The sequence below is a fragment of the Protopterus annectens genome, chromosome 4.part0, assembly GCF_019279795.1.
Source record: "Protopterus annectens isolate FY-2018-M chromosome 4.part0, PAN1.0, whole genome shotgun sequence".
NCBI classification, from domain to species: Eukaryota; Metazoa; Chordata; order Ceratodontiformes; family Protopteridae; genus Protopterus; species Protopterus annectens.
In genome coordinates, this window is record NC_056733.1 from 829,254,621 (window position 1) to 829,276,947 (window position 22,327).

The 22,327-nt window shown below is 43.5% G+C and overlaps 1 protein-coding gene across 1 annotated transcript in view; it reads right to left on the minus strand.

The window, feature by feature from the left end:
* PPIL2 (peptidylprolyl isomerase like 2) overlaps positions 1 to 22,327 on the minus strand; it is a gene marked incomplete in the record, with an annotated part of 2,081,325 nt that overhangs the window by 1,882,378 nt on the left and 176,620 nt on the right.

The window sequence follows — 22,327 nt, forward strand, 5'->3', positions numbered from 1 at the left end:
AACAAAGTGGGTAGGATCTGGTTCCCCCCTGTTTGTTGATATACCAGACCACTGACATGTTGTCTGTCTGAATTACAACTGTCCCTAAGTGAAGAAGGGCCTGGAGTGCTTGCAATGCGAAAAGCACCGCTCTCATCTCTAGGACACTGATATGCAACAAGGTGTCTGAATGGGTCCATGTGCCTTGGAAGGTTCTGCCCATACAGTGCCCCCCCCCACCCTAGGCGAGAAGCATCCGTGGTCACCGTGGCTAGAGGAGGGGACATAGAAAAGGGATGCCCTTTCTGGAGGCCCGGGGACTGGATCCACCAGAGCAGGGATTTCCTGCAAATCCTTCTGAGGGAAATGGGAGAACTCAGTGGATGTTGCAGGATGGACCATTAAACCTGCAAGGTCCATTGATGTATCCTCATGTTCAAGCGCGCTAAAGGTAGCAGACTGATTGTTGCCGCCATGGAACCTAGAGCCCTCAGAACCAATTCCGCTGGAGGAGCAGAGGATTGTAGAAGGGTCAGTACGTGGAGTTACAGAGTTCGAAGCCAGTCCAGAGTTAACAAGACTTTCAATAGGTTTGTGTCTAACCTGGCTCCTATGAAGTCTAACATCTGGGTTGGTTGAAGGGAAGATTTCTTGAGGTTGATTGTGATTCCCAGCTGGGAGGCCAAGTGAAGGAAGTAATTTCTGGCTGAACATAGTAGATGCCTGGTGGGGGCGGTCAGGAGCCAGTCGTCCAGGTACAGGAAGACCTGTATCCCCTGGAGTCTCAGGTGGGCCGCTACAACTGCCAAAACTTTGGTGAACACTCTGGGGGCTGTGGTGAGACCAAAGGGAAGGGCCCTAAACTGGTAGTGACTGGCTCCTAGCCGGAAGCGGAGAAACCTTCTGGATTGTCTGTCCATCAAAATGTGGTAGTACGCATCCTTGAGGTCTATCGAGCACATCCAGTCATTCTCCTGTAAGAGTGGGAGAATGGACTGAATGGTGACCATCCAGAACTTCTCTTTGGCCACTAACAGGTTTAGAAGGGACAGGTCGAGGATTGGCCTCAAGTCCCCCGTCTTTTTTGGCACCAGAAAGAACCTGGAGTAAAAGCCCGATCCGGATTGGTCTCGGGGGACATGCTGGATCACTCTTTTTTTCTAGCAGCTGGTTTATTTCTGCGGCTGCTGCCTCCCTTTGATTGGGTGGGACATCGGGAAGGCTCCGGGGTCTGGGAGGGGGATACAGAAAGGGAATTTTGTAACCTCTGGATATGATTCGAAGCACCCAGCGATCTGTTGTAATGGACTCCCAAACTGCTAGGTGCCTCGAGAAGCACCCCCCCCCCGACTGCCTCCAGAGTGGAACAGTCGGGTAACCCTTCAGGGCTGCTGCGCGGGCCAATCAGAAAAGGGTTCTCTCGACCCGAAATTCTTCGGTCCCCCCTCTGCCTCTGGGCCGGCGTCCACCCATTCCTCCTCTGCCTCTGAAGGACGAGGGGTCCGGAGCAAAACGGGACTGTTGAGACTTCCGGAACCACATCTTTTTTTGTCCCCTTTGGTTCCTGGAGAAGGACCTCTGGGGAGCTGAGAAGCGGACTCCGACAGCAGACAATGTCTTCCCGTCTTTCTCGCTCTGGACCAGCATGTCGTGGACGGTCTTGCCAAATAGCGAAGAACCGTCAAATGGGGCATTTGCGAAGTTCGCCTTGAAGGGTTCCACAAAATCGCAAAGGCGGAGCCAAGCATGTCGCCGTAAGACAATGCCCACTCCGCTAGCTCTAGCGGCTCCTTCCATAGCATGGGAAAGGAGCCGCATAGAGGTGTTCAAAATGGACTTAAGAGTGGCCATTCGAGCTGAGAATACCTTCTTATCCTCGGCCGACATGGACTCTGGGGGCGACCCGGCGTATTCCTTGATGAGATCCCACTGGAGTTCTATCATGTGTGCCATATAATTCAGCGACCTTACTGAGAAGGTAGCTGAAGCAAACATCCGCTTCCACAGGCAGTCCATCGTCCGAGACTCCTTGTCAGGAGGGTGGACCGAGGAACTCTCCTGGGCTAGTTCCTTCTTGGTGGCGGTCGCCACCAACATGGCATCTACTGGAGCACCCTTGCTCCAAACCGTCCTATCAGTGGGGGGACTGAGGATTCTATCTGGTCTCTTAGGAATGGGCTCCACAGTGTCCGGTTCCTTCCATGCCCTGGTAGTAATCAGATCTACCAGATGATCGGTGGCAGGGAACACCCAAGAGGTAGATGGGCATGCATCAAACGCCTCCAGAAACACAGACTCATCCAAGGAAGGCTTTTGGGCAGACCATTCCCCCCTCTAATGCGTAACATTTCCATAATGTCCCCGAAGGAGACGTCTTCAGGGGGTGACCTTGGGGAACCTTCCCCTTCCTCTAAATCTGTGTCCTCCGTCAAGGACTCAGGTGAGTCCAAGTGCCTCCTCTTGCACTTGCGTTTGTGAGGAACCTCCTCAGGGGGGCTGTCCGAAGAGGCCTCACCAGCCACATCTTGTTCCTCCAAGGGAACCATCTGGGACGTAGGCGCAGGCTATCCCTGGGGCCGGGTGATGGAAGGTAGGCCCGTCTGAGAGACAGTGCAGGATGGAACCGTAGAAGGAGCCTGGGGCCTCGAATCCCTCGACAATACCCTCTCCACAACATCAAACGCCGAAGGAGAACTGCTCTCCCTTGGATCAGAGAGCAGTCCCCTTGGATCCGATGTGTGGATCGGAGCCGGCGCTGAAGCAATCAGATCCAAAGGGCCAGTATGCTCCAACCGAGATGGAGCCGAAGACGCACTGACACCTCCGGATCTGAAGCTCAGCTCTCAACTCCTAGAGCTCGGATCCGAAAAGGGACCCGACAAACTTGAGGGTGCGGTCGAAGCCGAAGTATGAGGTACTATCGGCGCCAAACCTCCCCCGGCTCCTATGCAACTCGGATCCGAAGGCTCCGAACCCCAAAAGTGGGTCAGAGAAGGGGCAATCGAGGCGAAAAAGGGGGTCGAGCTCCCCCCCTGAGGGGGGGGAGGCAGGACGACTCCCATCTGCAGCTGGGCCTGGAGGAACCTACACATCATCCGGTCCATATCTGCATCAGACAAGCTTTGGGTGGACCTAGAAGAGGCCACTGAGGCAGGCCGGCAGTGCCGCCTGGATGACCTCGAAGGCGACCAAGTCTCCTCCTCCGGCTCCGAGGAGAAACGAGTTGAATGGAGCCGGGAAGGAGAAGGCATGGAAGCCCTGGGAGAGGCTGCTTGTTTAGCCGGCGGAGCAGAGGAGGAAGACTCGGCCCGCCGCTTGTGATGTCTCTCTTTTTTCCTCTCCCGCCTTGCTTCCCTCTCCTCCTGGCCTAAGGTGGGAGGATGAGTCCCGGGCCAGGGGAGCAGGGGTAGAAGGAGGCACTGCTGCAGCAGGTGCCACCGAGGGAGAGGAGGTCGAAGTCGAGTCCGGGACCAGAAGTCCCGCCAGAATCAACTTCGACCTCCTGTCCTTTAGGGCCCTGGGGTTGAAGGCTGCACAAATAGTGCAGCCTGAGGAGGGGTGGTCAACCCCAAGGCAGATAACACACTGAGTGTGGCCATCCGCTGGGTATAGCTTATAGCCACACTCTGTGCATTTAGAGAAGAAGGTTTTTGGGGCCTCAGACATGGTCTGACTAAAAAACACACAAGGCCCAACGCACACACCTTCACACACATGGGGAGGAAATTAAACTACACTAAATAAAACAGTTAACAAATTTTATAACTAAAATTCTAAGTAGGGAGCAACACACACAACAGTAATTTAACTACGTGAAAAAAAAGGGTAGATAAGATTTTTCTCACAAAACGACCAACTCCCACACCTGGAACTCATTCTAAGCTGCTGATTTAACCACAGCAAACGAGATCTGGGGTCAGAGAGGGATGGCAAGGGGTTATGGGTAAGGGGGAGGAGTTTGGAGCTCAGATCTTAGCTGTTTAAAGCTGCCGGCTCGGATCTGATATGGATCAGATACCCACAGGTTGATGAACAAATGAAGTTAACTACTTCAGATTTGAATTTTCTACCAAAATAATGTCGGGCAAAATCAAACTGACATTTGATAGTGCGCTTGTTAAACCTAGCACAAAACAGACAACCAGTGACGTCGTGGTCTGGGCCTAGGCATGGGATACAATAGGAATGGAAATCCTTATGAGGTATTTGCTTCCCACAAGAAATACAGTTATTAACTTTTACTGACATCAGTCTGAGGCAAGAAAAAGTTTCCCCAACGGGCTACTTAGCTTTGTAGAAGACTTCAGTTCTGGATTCGGAATGAAAATCTCCGGAGATGGCCGACCGGCACTTGCAAACTGCTTTTGCTTCGGGCACCGCGCGGTAAGAAAGACTGAAGAAAATGGCATCGGCTGCATCTTATATACTCCTGTCGCACTGACGTCAGGAAGGAGGCGACAGCAACAGACACCGGACCAAGACTTTGGAACTCAGGCCAACTGGGGAACCGCCTGACAGCAGGATAACCCAGGTGTAATGACTGCAGCAGTGTAATACGATGAACATCTGGATCAAACCAATACACCAAGACCTCTTGTATATAAAGCCAATAAAGTCTTACTGTCTTCTATCTGAAAAAGATCTAGAACATTAATAAATCTATATCAACCCATCATGCAGAATTGTATTCACAACCAGATATAGGACAGAAGCAAGACTATGGAAGATGTAACTGGAAGTCTCCTTGCCAGATCCATTTCTATGTAAAGGAAATGTCTGCACCACTCTGCAGACCCAAAACAGCAAACAGCATACAGTTTAAGCTATAACACTATTCAGCATGGGAGAAGACAGCCTTTCTTTATTTCTAAGCAATGGTACTACTACAAGCCTTAAGGGTTCTCAACGTACATCTGGTCTGGCTTTCTCCATGTAGCAAAGTACTTTTGTTATTGCATCAGCCGCTCTAGTGTAGAGAACCTGCCTTGTTCCACATCTGTTTTCTCTGTACAATACAAGTCTAGTGCTGAAATTAACAATCAGAAAGTCACATTTTATGCAAATATGAATATTTCAAAACTTATTAACTTCCATTACAAAAAGCCTCAACATAATTCAGAGGAAATAAAATCCATGTTCTTCCAGGCATCTTTTCACCAAACATACTCACAACTGACAGCCTTGGTTTGAATAACATAAGCTAGTAGGAAACTCCAGTCTTACTTACATTAATGGCCACCAGACGCTAAAAGTTCAACAGCAGCTAGCAGAACCATTGTCTCCTATACAGACTACACTACTATTAACCTCTCATTCCCACTGTCATTTTGCACTTTCATGTCCAAAGTCCCTCCAATCTGTAATATTTGTGCCCATATAAATTGTTAACTTGTTCCTTCTTCCACAACTGCACTTGGTTTTACCCACCAACTCTTTTTCTGATCTATTCTGGTCCTAACCAGTTTGCTCATCAACAAGGTTCACTGCTGTTTGACTACAATGCCTCCTGCAAAGACTTTAGTCTTTCCTGAATATGCACATCACATAGAACTGCAATCAGTTTTTAAACATGTTTCTTTCCCCGACACTGTTTGCTGACATCAAGCATCCTCCTATCAGTTATGCCCATTCATAACCCCCAAATAGGGCATTCACCAGTAGAAGAGAATGCTGGCCAGGAAAGGCAGTCATACACAACCTCAGCAGGGATTTGCGTCTTTGCCAGAGTCCCTGCAAACATGGCATATTTATTTAGATATGACCTCAACCCTGAGCTTGGGAGGACACTATCCACATCAATATGGGGACCCACAATGCCTTTCCTGATGTAGGTGCAGACTCATGTGTTACTTGCAATAACAGTTACCATCAAAGCAGATTGCTGGCTGCCCAACCACCCTTGGCCCACTTCTTGTACCACTGCCCCTACTCAATGGGACTGTTGTACTGGACGGTTCTGGACCACATCCACTCTCCAGTGCCAGATCCATCAAACATCCAAGCTCGTAATCGGTCTTGGCTTGCACAGGCTGTAGTCAGGGCTTTATTCCAATATTCCATAAGAACTACCTAGTTATAATTCATTTTTTATTATAACACTACTGTAAAACATTTCTAGCTCTTTATGTCAGCTATACACTTTGCATTACAGTGCACCTACTTGCTGAATGTGTTTGCATTTTTAAATCATTTTTTTCTTTCCTGCCTCATGCATAGCAACTGCTGTACCTTCAAAAAAAAACTGCTCCTAAAAACTAACATCTTGCAGAGCATACATAGCCAATAAGCTTGAAATAAACACAATTCCTATAAGCAATAACTCCTTGCACATCAAAATGCTTCCAGGCAGGTATCTCAGACATAGATAAATTAGCAAGAACAGAAAATAATGATTTCACAAAGAACCTCATTAGTCTACAAGCAGCCAGATCAACAACATCAATGGCAAATGATTATGTCAGCACCCAGTAGCTGCTCCCATCCGCCTTCCCTTCTGCAGTAGCACAGTGGCTTGACTAGAGTCTGTCTGTTCTCCACATTCTCTTAACAGTAGTAGTCCACGTAAGGCAAAGTCTCAAGACATATTCTTGCCACATCAAGACAGAGCAACCAGCAAATGCAAGACTTAGGACCATCATGGCCTAATCCAACAGTCACTTTTTGGAAAGATTCATTCATGAAGCAGAATGAACATCAAACATGTACTACAGAAGGCCAGGATTTAAAAAGAAGGGTAAACATAGCATGAACATCATGGAAAAGGGATCAAGGGTCTCTACTGGTCTGCTCTCTCTCACTCACTCTCTCTCTCTCTCTGCTGATGGGGGTGGGAACTAAAGGATCAGCCTGCTGTTACAGGGACTCCTGATGAATACAAAGGAACTGACAAGCTCAGAGTAACACAGCACCCTGCAGTACCCCAAGAAGGAACCATGCTGATGGCTGTACCTTAAGGCATCCCTATAATGATACATGCAAGTCACAGTGCACTGATATCATTGCAGCACAAATAAAGAATGCCCCTTGCTGTCTGCATTATGACAGCTTCAGACTCCCTATTAACAATCCCCTCAAAACAGAAGAGTAATGCACGAGAGACCTGGTGGGCGACAATGACTTTTTATTGTTGGGAAGACTAGATTAGGTAACCTCCGCTGAAAAAGATACGATTGCTGTCATACTTTAAGGCTTCTCTCACTGCATTAATGGCATTTATAAAATTACCAGTGAAATTTAGCTGGATGGTGGCAGTACTCTAAAGAAACTCTGTGTCTAAAAATAAAATCCATAAGGTTTAATGCAGCTGCAATACAAATAATCATTTTAAGCCAACTTATTAAAATCTGAGTGAAATAATATTATACCAAGGACAGAGAGCTTATCTCTGTGTCACTGCTTATCTACTATCTTTGTATCTGTATGCTTTAAGTAAATTTAACTGTCATGTGGTGGTTAATAAATATTGCCCTTGTATTAGTAACCTTCACTATTGTTAAAAATATTTAAGGAAATGATTTTCATTATGTTAGAGTGAAAAGCACTGAAGTGGTACATAATTACACGTACCAAACGTTTTAAAATTGTTACTAATCCAGCATGTCAAAAGGAAAGAGAAGCAAGATAAGGGAAAATGCAGGGAAAGGCCAACAATACTACCATATACAATGCACAAAAATAAATCTAAGTGAAGCAAGGCTGAGCAAATTTGTGACAATAGGAACAAAGATTTCTCCCCACACCAGAAAGAATGTGGTGAAAAATAGCAAGTTTCAGGAAGGCAGGAAGACAGAACGACATGAAAGAATAGATGCAGGTAAGTTCTGATCATTCCTACTGGCAACCAGAGCTCAAGCAGAGAATCAGTATATCAATTGGATGGAGTGGAAAGATCAATTAATTAATGAGCTTTTTGCTGTAATTGGGGAGCTTAGACAGCAGTTAAAGAAAAGAGGTGAAAAGTCCAGTGTTGTGAAGAGAAAGGGGGTGACAGTAAAGGGTATTACAGAGGGTGCAGTGAGAGTAGTTATAGATGAAAAGGCCACAACACCATAATCTACCACGAAAGGATAATTTTATGTGCAGTGCAAGTCTGACAGCTTTAGGTAATTAACCCAAGACTAAGAAAGCCTTCAATCTAAAACAGGATGCCAAATTTAAGACTATATTTGTAGGTGCATAGGCAAGTATACTAGGCTATCTGCCCGAGGGCATCTACAAGCCTAGCCAGAATGTGTTGGCATTTGCCGCCCCCTTAGATTAGTTCCCTGTGCCTCAGTCCAGCACAGCCATTAATTCCCTGTGCCTCTGTCCCGCAGAGCCACTGCAGTGATCCCCGGGGTAAATTTTCTGTTTCCCATCCACTCGTCAAGGTTTCTCTTGAAGAGTGTTAGTGAGGAGCTCTGCCTAATGTAGACTAGAACCCTGTTCCAAAGCATGGGGAGTCTCTGGGACAGGAATCTATCCCTCCAGCACGTCCTATTTATCGTTGTGGTGAGGTTTAGATCCCTAGAGCGTGTGGCTCTTGGGGGGTTTTTTTTTTTTTTTTAGGTGGAGCATATCTATCAATTCTGGGTTGGACATGGCCTTGTATGTCAGGCAGAGATCACCTCTGAGTAAAGCGGTATGTAATCGAGTACAGCTGGAGTTTCTTCAGTCGGGCTGCACAGGGCATATGTTTGAAGCCAGTAACCCTCTTGGTGAGGTACTTCTGTGGTCTTTCCAGCTGTTGCAGGTGTCTTGTAAGGCACATCCCAAATGGGGCGTTGTACTCTATGATGGGTCTAATGAGTGATGAGTAGAGGGGCACAATAACCTCTTTTGTTCTAGATGCAAACTCTTTTGTGATTAGGTGGGACACACAGAAGGATTTTCTAACCACCTTGGCAATATGATTATCAAAGGAGAGATTACTATCTACTTGGGTCCCCAGATCCCTTATTACATTTTCTGCATTTGGGGACTACCACGTATGTGGTAGTTCATGAGTACTGTTTTTCCAAAGGGGATGACTATGCACTTTTTGGCATTTAGCTTGAGGCCATGATTATGACACCAGATATCCATCTCAGTGAGACCCTTCTGGGGGATGTCTGTATAAGCTGGAGAGTCAGTTATGGCCCCCAGTTTGCAGTCATCTGTGAACTTGGTCAGCCATAGTCCTTCTGTGCTTGCCTGTACCTCTGAGAAGTATATACCAAACAGGAGGGGTCCCAGGACTGAGCTCTGGGGGACGCCACTTGTAACTGGTTTAGAGTCGGACCTAGAGCCTGCAACTTTTACCATAGGAGTTTATGTTCAGGCTGGTGAGCTTGTCTATAATACCAGACTGGGGAATGGTGTCAAAAGCCTTTGCGAGGTCTAGGTAGGCTGTGTGGACCTCCTTTCCCTCATCTAAAGCCTTGGTAACTGTCTCAAAGAAGTCCACCAGGTTTAGGAGGCATGATCTACCCTTAAAGCCAAACTGGGTAGGGTCCAATGTTTGAAGGTTCTCAATGTCTCTGTTAATGAATTCCATGATGATGCACTCCATAGTCTTGCAGACCAGGCTAGTCAGGCATATGGGGCAATAGTTCCTGGGGTCCGTTGTGGCTCCACCTTTGTGGAGCGGGATAACTGTTGCTGTGCGCCACTCTATGGGTAAGTAGCCTGTAGAGAGGCTGAGTTTGAACAAAGTGCTTAGGTGAGGGGTTAGTTATTTTTGGAGCTCATGTAAGACACAGCCTGGGACACCATCTGGCCCCATTGAAGCTATATTTTTGGCTTTGAATACGGCTGTTTTAACCTGTGTGTCAGTGCTGGTGGGGCACTACATTCTTCTGGTATGGTTATGGGCCCTTTCGGGGGTGAAGTCTGCACTAAACCTGTCTGCCAGAATGTTGGCAATATCAGTCGGTTCAGTGTATTTTGTGCCATTCTGCACTAACTCAGAGCAGATCTGAGAGTTTCCACTTAGGTTCTTGATGTAGCTAAATAACGCTTTGTGGTTATCTTTGGAGTCCTTGGCAATTTTTCTTTCAAAGCTAGCCTTGGATGATTTTATGAGGGATCGTAGTTTCTTGCCGATACAAATCAGGGATGTCTTTCCTTCTTGGGATTTTACTCTTTTTTGCACTAGTTTCCTCCTCCTATTGTACAGTTGTGTATGGCAGGGGTCCACCAGACTGGTTTCCTTTTCTTGGAGGAGTGAGTTGTGGTTTTGCTTGGGATAGCACGATCCATGCATTCTTGCAGATGCTCACTGAGTGCCTTTGTAAGGGATTCAGCAGCTTGGACAGTGTTGTCCTTTAGCATGGGGGCTATGAACCTTTCCACCTCGGTCTTAAGTAATGTGAAGTTTGCTTTTGAAAAGTTTTTCATGGTGGTTTCCTTGATTGGGGGTGGGGGCAGAATGTGGATATCCAGAGTTTTTATCTATGGTCTGATCTAACCAGCGAGGGTTTGACCTCCGGTGTAGAACACCGGTCACCCATGCTGGTGATGACCAGGTCCAATATGTCACCTCTGGTGGGGGTGTTGACCAGTTGATCCAGGGCATTCGAGTTTATAAATTCTAGGAAGCACTGGGCAAGGGAGTTAGTACTTCAGTAGTTCTCCCAGTTAATGTTTGGGTAATTGAAATCACTCAATATTAGGGCATTTGGTAGGACCTTCATATTTTCTAGCATCTCCAGAAACGCGGAATGGGGGCCCTGGGTCATGGTGGGTGATCTGTAGCAAGCTACAATTTGAATTGCAGTTTTGCCCATTGTTAGTTGCACATGGATGATCTCTGAGGCATTGTGCTGTGCCACTAACCTGGAGGTGTGGGTATCCTTGATGAATATGGATACACCCCCACCTTTTGTGTTTCGGTCCGGGTTCTGTGGCCGAAAAGTATGGTATAAGTTACAGCCTGGTAGTGCTGGGGTGCTCTCTGGAGCCTTAAACCAGGTTTCTGTTACTGCACAGATATCGATGTTCTCCATACTGAGGAGTGCCTCGGAGTGCATGTATTTTGAGGTATAGACTTCTGGCGTTGGGTAGCATTACCCTCAGTTTTTGGTTACTTGTGCTATTTACGGTGGCGAGTTTGTCTTTTGAGCCTTGTCTAAAAAAGGCATTATGGGGTCGGCAAAAGCTTTGGCCAGTATTCAAAAGCCTAAGGGTGACAGGTGCAAGCCATCTCTTGCGAAGCAATGTGGCTTAGCGAGCATGTCATCCCAGGTGGACAGATACTGGATCTCCTTTGAATGACACCAGAAACTTAACCAATTGTTGAAATTGATGATTTTTTCTTTATACTGTGGCATCATTCTTGGTGAGGGCAGGATACTAGTCAGGGTCATACCAGCCTGGGCTACGTGATCAGAGAGCTCTTCCATGTCTCTTTTCATGTAGTCCAGGGAGGTACGTCTCAGGTCATTCACACCAACATGGACAATGACAGAGTCGTATTTGTACTTGTTCTGGAGTGACCTGAGTGCTTGTGTTATGTGGCGGATCCTGGCACCTGACAGGCAGCTAATTGCAACCTTCTCCTTGTCCAGCCTAGTTAGTGGGACATCAGTGTGCCTGACTATAGAGTTGCCTATTACTAGTGTGTTGGGTATGTTATTTTGCCTTAAGGGCTGTGACTGCGTGGCACACTGATTATGTGAAATATGTGTTTCATCGTTTGTGATGGGGAGTGGAGGTTGCTTGGGTGTCTGCTTTGGAGGTCTCTGTTGCTTTTGCAGATTTTTATTTAGAGCCTCTGAGTATGTTTTTGTGTATTTATGTGCGTTATTTGCCGGTGTTGGTTTAGTAGGTCTATGTGAGGCTGGTGGTGTGTTGCAAGTATTTTCCTTCTCCTCTTGACGGTCAGTTCCAGTCTTGGGTTGAGATAGCTTTGCCTACAGTTTGGCTGCATAATTGCATCTCTCACATATATTAGTGTTTGGTAGTAGGAGGAGAAGATTGTCTGTGTACATGAGGCAGTTGTAACATTGCCTCAAAATGCCCAGATTCACCAGTTGGACTGGAGAGCACACCTGAAACTGCCCTTTGGACATGCCTGAATAGGTAAAGTGAGCTGTTTTACTGATTAACTGGTAGGGAAGAACAGAGAGCCTTGTCCTTCTGGACAGTATAGGGGGTCTACTGCTAGGGTTAATTAATGCTTGCTATGAATTTTGAGCAAGTGCTGGGCTGTGATATGAATGGTTTGAGTGCTTAAGTTGAACGTTTGTCTAGTTCCAAGGGAAAAATTGAAGAGCAGACTTTGTGGAGCCGGGAATAGTTTAACCCTAGCTAACCGGGCACTGCCCAGTGCGCAAAATTGAGCAAATGCGGTTTTTATAGCAGGGAAATGAAAGAGAGAGAAATTACCCCAAAATGGACAATAAACTACTAACTTCTGGGCTACAGCAAACAAGGCGCACAAATTTCAGAAAAAAACAAGATCAAATAAGCAGGTACAATAAGCCTTTAACCAGAAATTCCCATTTCAGAAGGGCAGAATCTAGCCTCTCCTCCCACAAGAGTGCAGACTACAAACCTTCTTAATGTAAAATGACCGGCCTGAAGCCAAGGTGCTTAAACCAGAACTAATGCGCTTTTAGAACAACAGACACTGAGCCTTCAATCTGCAATTCCCAACTTAGAAGGATGTAAGCTACCTGTCCTGCCACAGCAATGCAGTCCACAAACCTTCTTAATGTACAACAACTGGTTTGAAGCCCAAGTGCTTAAACCAAAAGGCTTAGAATAACAGTTACAATTTAATCAGGCTACTACCAAGCAGTTATCAAGCTCATTTGTAAAAATGTAACAGTACACTCGGATTGGACAGCTGAAGACAGTTGCGGCATTAATTCTCTTTTCGACTAGAAATTAAAAGGGAAAAAGGTGGGAAAGTTTAGCAATGCTGTGTGTTGTGCAAATGCTCTGAGCATAAAGACTAAAAATCAATGCACAGCCATTAGAAAAATCACTTTTCAATAAAGACTCACTGCCAAGAAGTTCAAGTCCAAAGATGCAGATTGCTATGCCATTAGCTACACATCCAAGCAAGGAAACTGCTGCACTTAAATAAGATCACAAGGAAAGATCTTAAAGGAACAGGCCACAAAAGGGAATTTTGGGAAACAACTGCAACACCAAAGCAGGGGATACAACTAATTTCTCTAGGAATAAATTACTATTCACTACTTGAACTTAAGGCTTAAAGTGATTGACATCTGAAACTAATGAACAAGCAGGCAAACCATCAGCCCAGGCACGCTCATTACATGGCCATTCAACACATCCTTCACTTACACTCAAACTGTATTAAATCAGGCTTTCCCTTACTCAAAAGATCTACACAAAATAATGCCATGAACAACCCATACTGTGCCTCTCCAACCAGTCCCCACTGCTATCAAAAAACTGCTACTTAAACTAAAACCTACCTCGTTAGTACCAGACAATCTACCTGGCAAACATTTAAAAATATCAGCAGAGGCAATAGCCTACCCACTTCTCAACTCTCAAACTGCTCTATCAATGAATCTTGTGCACCTTTACTTTGTAAAAATGTTGCATCCTTCCCATCCACAAAGTGGCCATTTTACTGAACTCAACAATTACAGACCCACTCTCCCCTATCAAAACATTCAGACCAACTCATACACTGTATCTCTGAAAATGTACTCCTCTCCCCGACAGCATGATTTTCACCCCCACCACAATACCCACACTGCTCTCCATAACTTCACTAATACAGTTATCAGAAATGGCAGTAAACTTGTATCTGCACTCTTCTGTGATCCATCCACAACTTTCAACACTGTCTCCCCATTCTACACTCTTAGAAAAACTCTCCAATCTAGGCCTTGACAATTCCTCTCTATCCTGGTTTCCTAGTTACCCAACAGACTCCAGGCAATAAAACATAGCTCACAGACATCTCATCCTTCCTACTGAGGTTGGGATCCCACAAGGATCCATACAGGGACCTATCCTGTTTAGTATCTTAGGTAATAACCTTGATCTGCCCAAAGAGAATGCTACCTTAGTAGAAGACAGACAATTATATCATAATTTTATCAGTAAATAACCTTGATCGCCTACAAAAACTGACTCAGGAATGAATCCTACATTTCTACAGCAAGCTGGTTAACTACCTCACAGTTATTCATAAACCCTATCAAAACAAAACTAATTATCTTCACTCCCTAACACCTCATAATAAGGAAAACATGAAGACCTAAAGCTTGACTTTCATAGTCAACATAAAGTAAAAAACACCAAAACTTAAGCTCCATCTAACACAGCAAGATGTCATGTCACCACTACCTGCTCTCCTCTACTCAGCACCAGTTCTGACAAGCATACAAGTAACTCATCTAAACACACACAAGCAGTGTTACAAGGTTGCAAAATTTGCATTCAACCTCCCCATAGAGCACACCACTATGTGGCTCTCAGAGACCTCATATACAACAAGGAATTATGACCAGGTCTCTCCAATCACAACTCAGTTGCTGTGTGTGTGTTCTTGATAAACATTGTCAAGATTCATCTCTAAAGCTTCACTTCACTCTCCACATGAATTTCTTGCTAACCATGTCATGAACACACCAGTTTGGTTATGATCAGAGATCTAATCATAGTCCTCTACACTTTGTCTCTCTTTATCCACTTCTTCTAAGTCTTTACCATATTCAGCCACATAAAGACCATAGTTAAATACGGTGTCTTTCTACCATTTTTAACAGTTTGCATTTTTAATCTAGACAATTCCCACATTCTTCCTGTGGCTGCAAAACTATAAGAAATGTCTGTCTTTTAACTGATTTGGCGATTGCTTACCATACAGGTTGGTAATGACTCATTACCTGAATCCACACTAGCCTGAAACATTATTAGGCTGCAGACTGCCATTAAAAGCACTTCAGTAGCTGATAGTACACTCCAATCCCTGTCCAGTTCAGGGCCTTTAGCACAAATCTACATTGATTGCCTTAAAATTAAAACATGTACTTTGTTTCTTTTTACAAAGTGCATAGGAAGGTCTGTATATCCAATACAGGCACTACCTGCTTGCACCTTACCTGCATAAATTGAACAATGACTGTGCCTACTTCCTTGATAAAGTACCTTCACACATATGGGAACATATAGCAAAAAAGGACTCCAAAGTCAGGTCATTTTACTATGCACCTGTTGCTCATATTCTGTTACTCTGTGTAAAGAAGGTTACACTAAATATAAGAAATCGCTGAATAAAAAGTGGCAAAAATAAGCCCAGTACCACTGAATATGCAAAATTAGAGAATATTTTTTTTCTAATAATAACAAAAAGGTAAAACAAAAACCTTTTTTCTTTTATTCCAGGAAAAGTAAATCTTTGCCAAAAGTTTGACCTTTAGAGAGAGAATAAGACTATGAATCTCTCTCACTCAATCCATCCAGTCTCAACCCCTTTTCCCATTTTGCTCATAGTGTCGGGGTGTCACTTCAGCAGTGACAATCATCTCGAGCCAAGGTTTTACACCACCAGGTGCCTATGACACCGGCAAACAAAACCCAGCTGCCTCCTTCTTCCTTGAAAGGTGAGCCTATGCACCTGATCTAGAGTGCCCACAGACAAAAATATGTAAGAGTTATGCCTCACGTTTATATACAGCAGAGTTTTGGGCCAGTCTGCTCCCAACATAACATGTGAGGCTGTTTTATCAGCCTCTCAGATCTCACAGCTTCGAGTTCCTGCAAAAACCAAGACCAGACAGCAACTTGACTCTTGTTTGTCATGCCAAAGTCAAAGTCACATGCTTAACTGCATCATGTCTAGACAGAATACTACAAGGTATTTTTTTTATTGCAATTTATTTTCTGGGCTGGATCATAACCAAATCTGCCACTATCATGGAAGTAGCACAAGCTAAACTAATCACCTCTTCAGTACAAGTTTAACTGAGACTGGCTAGAGTTCAAAGATAGGTGTCCAGTACATGGTGCTTCTCTCTGCCAAATCCCCATGGTGACCATCTAGCCCTATCCACCCCCAGCCACTGAAGTGACCCATCTGTTCTGCACAGATGAGAGCCTTACAGGCCATTTACTGCTCCAGGGCCAGAGTTGAGTAAATTACGACTCGCAGCAGTTATCCTGACTTTAGGCATCAGATGCCACCCCTTAACCTAGCTTCATTCTAGCTTATATGCTCTATTACTGTTGGTCATAGAGGGTGCATGTGTGTAGCTGAGGTTCACTAAGCACATTCTTTGGGTGACGTACTTACCTACATTCCTAACAACAGTAGCCAATGCAGTGATCTCACCTGCCACCCTCCTCGCATGATGGGCAAGCTGGCACTGGGTCCTCACCTCTAAATCTCTAAATGCACCCCACCCCCCCAAAAAAATTCTCTCCAGAGACCATGGACACAAGGTTGTCTAAGGCAAAGTTTGGTATCCAGTCTTCTATGTCATAGGGCCAGGGTAGAGGGTGCTGTTTTTACAGAGAATGATGATGTACAGTGCAATATAAAAATGCAGCATGTTGACAGAACTTTATGCTTAGATGATAGGACTAAAATAAAAAAAAAAAAAAAACACATGGCTGCAGCTCTGAAATGCACTTCAACACATAGGCCAGTCTGAGTTTTGTGAAAAAAAATAAGAAGCAAGCACAAAAGTTGGCCAAACAGATACGTTTTAATCTGAATGTGTAACAGTATGCATGCTTAGAGGAAGGTCAAATACCCAGCTACAGCAGAGTGTGTGGGGATTCTGAATCCCAAAAAAATCCATGGTACTCCTCGAAGTCTAAGAAAAAAACAGTGGTGGTGCAGCAGTAGTGTTGTCGCCTCACAGCAAGAGGTTCTTCCATTCGATTCTCGTCTGGAGTGCCTTCTTTGTGGAGTCAGCATGTCCTCCCCGTGGTTGAGTGATGTTCGAAAGATATGCGTGAATGGGGGTGCCTTCGTTGAAGGTTGGGCGTCGGGCTGGCACCTCGGCACCGTAAAAATCGACTGCCAATCATTAGCGGACTGGAGTTCTGCTGTGGCAACCCCTAACCGGGAAAAGCTGAAAGAAAAACAACAACCAAGACAAAAACAAACCAAGCAGAAACTTCACAGTGTGGAGTGTGTGAAGTTCACTCCTTGAAATATGGTATGCACCTAGTTCACTAACAAAACTTGAACTTTAAAATACGCACTACAAAATAATAAAATGGTAGGTAGTCCACAGCTGAAAATGAAATATCCAATATGGAATATCCTTTTTGAAACAAACTTATGTGTTTCAGTAAAAGATATTCCATTTTCAACTCTGGACTACAGCTAAAAATGGAATTTAAAATATGGAATATCCTTTATTGAAACACACAAAAATGTGTAAGTTTAGTAAAGGATATTACATAACTGTAGTTTCTGGGTGCTTGACAGTTACTATTAAAATAGGCTAGAGTGATGCTGTACCCTATACTATTTGTTTGGTTTTGACTTGTTCTTAGGTTGGGGAGAGAGGGGATTTATTCCAGTCTTCCTTTTTAAAACTCTAAAAACTTAATGTATGTTTCTGCGGGGGGGCAGAAAGTGCAACACATGAAAATTGTACAGTACTGCTACCATTTTTTTTTTTCTGGTTGCTTGAGTTCAAGTTAACTGACAGTTTACTGAATGTGATCACACAGATGAACAAACCATGTTTACAAAATGCAGTTCGCTTTGTAGGGAACTTGGTAAAACCAGTACAGGAAAGCCTTCATTAGAGCCAAATTTCACTTGGCAGACACTGTTCAATGGGCTGATGGCATATGTAGATGTTTAACTGTGGGGGAGAAGTGCCCTGCCAGACATGAACAATCAAACAGAAGACAGGAAACGCTAAGCAGTATTCCCTCATTTCTAGGGTGACAAATACCACAGTAGGGCCAAGTGAAGCACTGTACGCACACCATAATATGTAAAGGTAGACCCTTAGGCTACAGAAACAAAGTTGAGAGAAGTGGCAATTACAAAACAATCAGCACTTCAATTCAGTATTTTTTGATAAAGGAAGAATAAAATGGTAAGACTCTCTAAAGTGGGCACATACGATTTTCAGATATCCATGTGCCACCTACAATATGATCCTTTGATGGTCCTCTAGTTCCATTTCCCTTTATTACTTTGGTTTCATGCACAATTCCTAAATTTCTTCTCTTTTCTCTTCTAAAGTTTTCCATATTTGTGCAGACACACAAATGCAAGACATTTCAGGATAAACTGTAATGATTGCGGAGTGGAAAGAAGGGCTTAACAGTAACATGAGTAACTGCTTCATCACAGAAAGAGTGGTAAAATTTTTTAACATCCTCTAAAAACAGCAGTGAAGACTAAGACCCTTAACAGAATAGCAGCCTTAAAATTTAAATTTCTTTTAACAAGCTATATCTACCTGTACAATGGAGGACCTACATTCAGGTCACTAGCCAGAGCACCACAGGGCTAGCCAGAAGGTAAGAGGAAGGATTTAGCTCTGCAACAGCAACCAGTGAGGATACCTGATGGAGCTGAAGATGTGTGTGTGTCAGCATACCACAACACAAAAGTCTCAGTGGGATAGTAAACAATAAATTAAAATGTGTGTGCACTGCCCAAACTGAACAACCATGAATGTAACAAGTGATAGGACAAAAGGGCATGGCAAGTCATAAAACATCATAGGCTATAATATAAATATAAATATATAGTGACATGGCCACATCCCTCAAATCAGCCAGAAAGCATATGAAAAGGGATCCAAAGGATGAAGGGCATGTTGCAGTATTGCCAAGGACAAAGGCAATGAGAAAGGGAAGTAGTCAGATCTGAAGTCAGTGGTTAGCAGCAGAACAAGGAAACAAACAAAGATGAAATAAATGCAAGATCCAAAATATTTAAACATCCTTTCAGGCATGACCCAGGAGCACTAATCTTTGGTGACCTGCTTAGTCAATTAGCACAATATGGAAACACAGGTAATCAAAACCAGGGCAACAAGATAGCTACATAATCTTATGCCTCCATTCTATAATGCCACAAAGCTGCAGGCAAAATGACAATCATCAGAGAAGTGAGTTAGTATTTAAAAGATACATTGGTAAATGTGCTATCATTTGTGACTAAAATGTTTCAAGGCACTTTAGTAACAGACTAAAGTTTCAAAAAATTAGTATATTATTTGGACTGAGGAAAAAGAACACCACAAGAGTCGGGGTTGTGACTTAAACACAATGGACATAATTCATGGAGTGTTGCAGAAAAGGAAAACAGAAAAGGTAGCATTTCTGCAAGTGATGCCACTTTTCATTAACTGAAAGACGCTGTACAAAACAGAAATTCTTTGCTACTCTGCTGACCTTAAAATTATCTCTAATAGCTTATAATAAAGTCGCCACAGTATTTAGTCAAGCTCTGAGCTTTACTGCGTAAACCTCAGATGCAATGCCCCTGTGATTAAACCCAATAACAAGCAGCTAATTGGTTTCTCACTGGGAGTATTGACTGTATCAGCACGTCGCTGTTCATGTAATCCTTACTGCTGATATTCAGCACATGGGCTAAAGCCATAAATGCTCCATGTGAAGCAGCATGGTTCTAAAACAAAGTTCTTATGAGTAAAGTGTAGAATCGTCCTTCATCCAAGGAAACGCTGCCTCATTTGGGCAGAATGTCTCAAACTGTGTTTAATGTGAGGAAAGCTGTCATGTGACAGTAGTACCCAAAGTAAATTAATATGTCTTGGTGAAGACAAAAACAAATCGATTTGTACATTTAACTAACAACGGTGGCAAAAGGCCTATTAGTCTACAGTTCCAAAACTTAGAATATCAACTGCACCTTCACTGCCTGAAAGGCACAGGAGGAAAAAACATCTGTTTAGTTGAGGGAGTGGCTAAACCTAAAGCTGGTAACAGTTCAGATGTACTAGCAAACTGTAATAGAGTTACAAGCTATCGGTTTTATAATTTCAGTACTGAAATTGTTTCTAAAGATGAGCACATTACAAAAAGCACTAATGGATTTGTTAGTGGTATAACATACAGAACTTCTAAATAAGATGGTGTCAACATATCAATAGGAGGCAGATGCAGTTAACTAGGTTTTGGAACAACACATTCTCAGATAATGCGTCATAAAAAAATTATTTATGTCATTCTCATTTTTTTTATTTCGTCAGTTTGTTAATTGGGTGAGCCCTCAAAACAACTACCTCTTGTACAGATGACCCAGACCTCCATCCATCAATTACAATCTCAAAGGGTGAGAGTGAAGTGTGACATTTGTTAGCTGCACTCATATTTAACTTCTTTATGCCAAAGGGGCACACACATCATGGAAGAACCAGAAAATTCATCTTAAAAAGGTAACAAGAATGCTTTAAATAAAATTAAAGGCTGAGATAACCTAGTGCTGTGTGTTAAGGTCACGGACATTATTACCATGTGGTGCTTTGATATAATCAGAGAAGTCAGCAAGATGAACTTTAAGAAATGTAAGTTCTGACTTACTCAAATGACTACATTAATGGACAATGCAAAGAAACAGATTTCAATTACAGTGAGACAGGACAACAGCAGGTGTAAGCACTAAATAAAAGTTTGAAATTAATTTGGAAAGGGTACATTAAAAGTGTGATTTAAAAAACTCTGACATTGGTCCAGAAAGGATATCTGTATTTCACTGTAAGGTGTTTATGCCTTGCATTGATTTATAAAACTATGAGAGCTACAGGAAGGCTACTGGTGTTTAGCATCCATGCGAGCCACATGAAATTACTCACAAAACTGCTTTTTAACTCTGAGCAGCAGGTATGGCTCCACTTTGGCTCAGTGTTGCAAACAGCAATTTGTGGTAGGTCATCTCAGTTCTATGCATAAAGTGCCAAAAAATACCATCTTTGTCGCTGCAGCTATCTTGTGCATCCGCAGCAAGTACAGGGGCCATTAAATGCTCATAGTTTTTATTGAACCTTAAACAATTAAAAACAGCCGTATGTCAAGCTATTTTTCTGGTCATGACCCTGGTCAGAACTCAACACATCAAGATATTTAGGACAAATGGGTTGTTCCAAGATAGGCAACTAACCTAAGCTGTCTTGCAGCTTAATACAGCCTACTGGACTGCAAAATTAATTATTCATAGATGCTCTATTTGGTGTCCTCCTTTTGAATCACAAAACATGGTGAAGTGCAGGGCAAGCAGCTTAGGACAGTCTAACAAGCAAGCTGTTCAGTGCATCTTCCAAATCCCATCCAAGGAGTTAAAGAGTGGCAGTTGCTGATCTTTACAACAGAAGGTAGAGGGACGGGGTGTGGTACATACCTGATGCACAGTCCGAACTGGCTTTATCATGCATACTACATATTAGTAACATTTCAGAAATAAACCCAGTGTACAACTACTAACCAGAGTTTCATCAAAATGAAACGTAAAACATTTACCAGTAATTACTGTACCATGCTAGACTCTATCACTGGGCATTAAATAAGAAAAGCAGAATTAAATTTTACAGCTGCTGTACACATCCAATGTGACCATGGCCACTCATCCAATGTGAATATTCACTAAACAGAGTTAGGTGATGTTATGTAACAGCAGACTGAGCAATGAGCAAAATGTCTGAACAAAATGAAATTACACACTCCAAAATAAGCAATAGTTTTCCAGGAGAGTAAGGAGTGGGCATATGGTACTGCTTTCTGTTCCCTTTTCTTATGGGACACTTCTCCATGCATCTTACATCAATGCTAAAGAGAGTTGGCATAATTTCATTCCATAAAGCAGCAGCAGCAGCAGAGAGAGAGAGAGAACTACAGGGAACATAAACATCACAAACACAAATCAAAGAAGGTTGGGGTACTGGGGGTGCGAAGTAGGAAGAATAAACTCTTGTTTATCCATGAGAATTAGGAAGAAAAATGGGGATTTCCTTAAGATTCAAGATATAACACAGTGAATACTACCATCCAAATTCTAAATGAAGATACACATGCACACACACACACACATATATATATATATATATATATATATATACACACACACACACACACACACACACATATATATATTATATATATGCACACTGTTAAAAAAAACAGTAGGGTTAACATATGCATGGAACTAACTAACCTCGTTGCTAACAGACTATATTTAATTAGATCACTATACTACTAAGGTTCATCGGTTATTAGCTGGGTGACACATTTAGGGTTGCCAACCATCCTGGATTTTCCAAGACAGTCCTGTTTTTCAGCCTTGTGTCCTGTGACCTGAACAGTGCCTGTCCAAAGCCTAAAAAGTCCCGGATTTGAGGTTTACCTAAGAATTGACTGGATTTTAAATTTTAATAAATCGGTACCAGGCGTAGTTTAT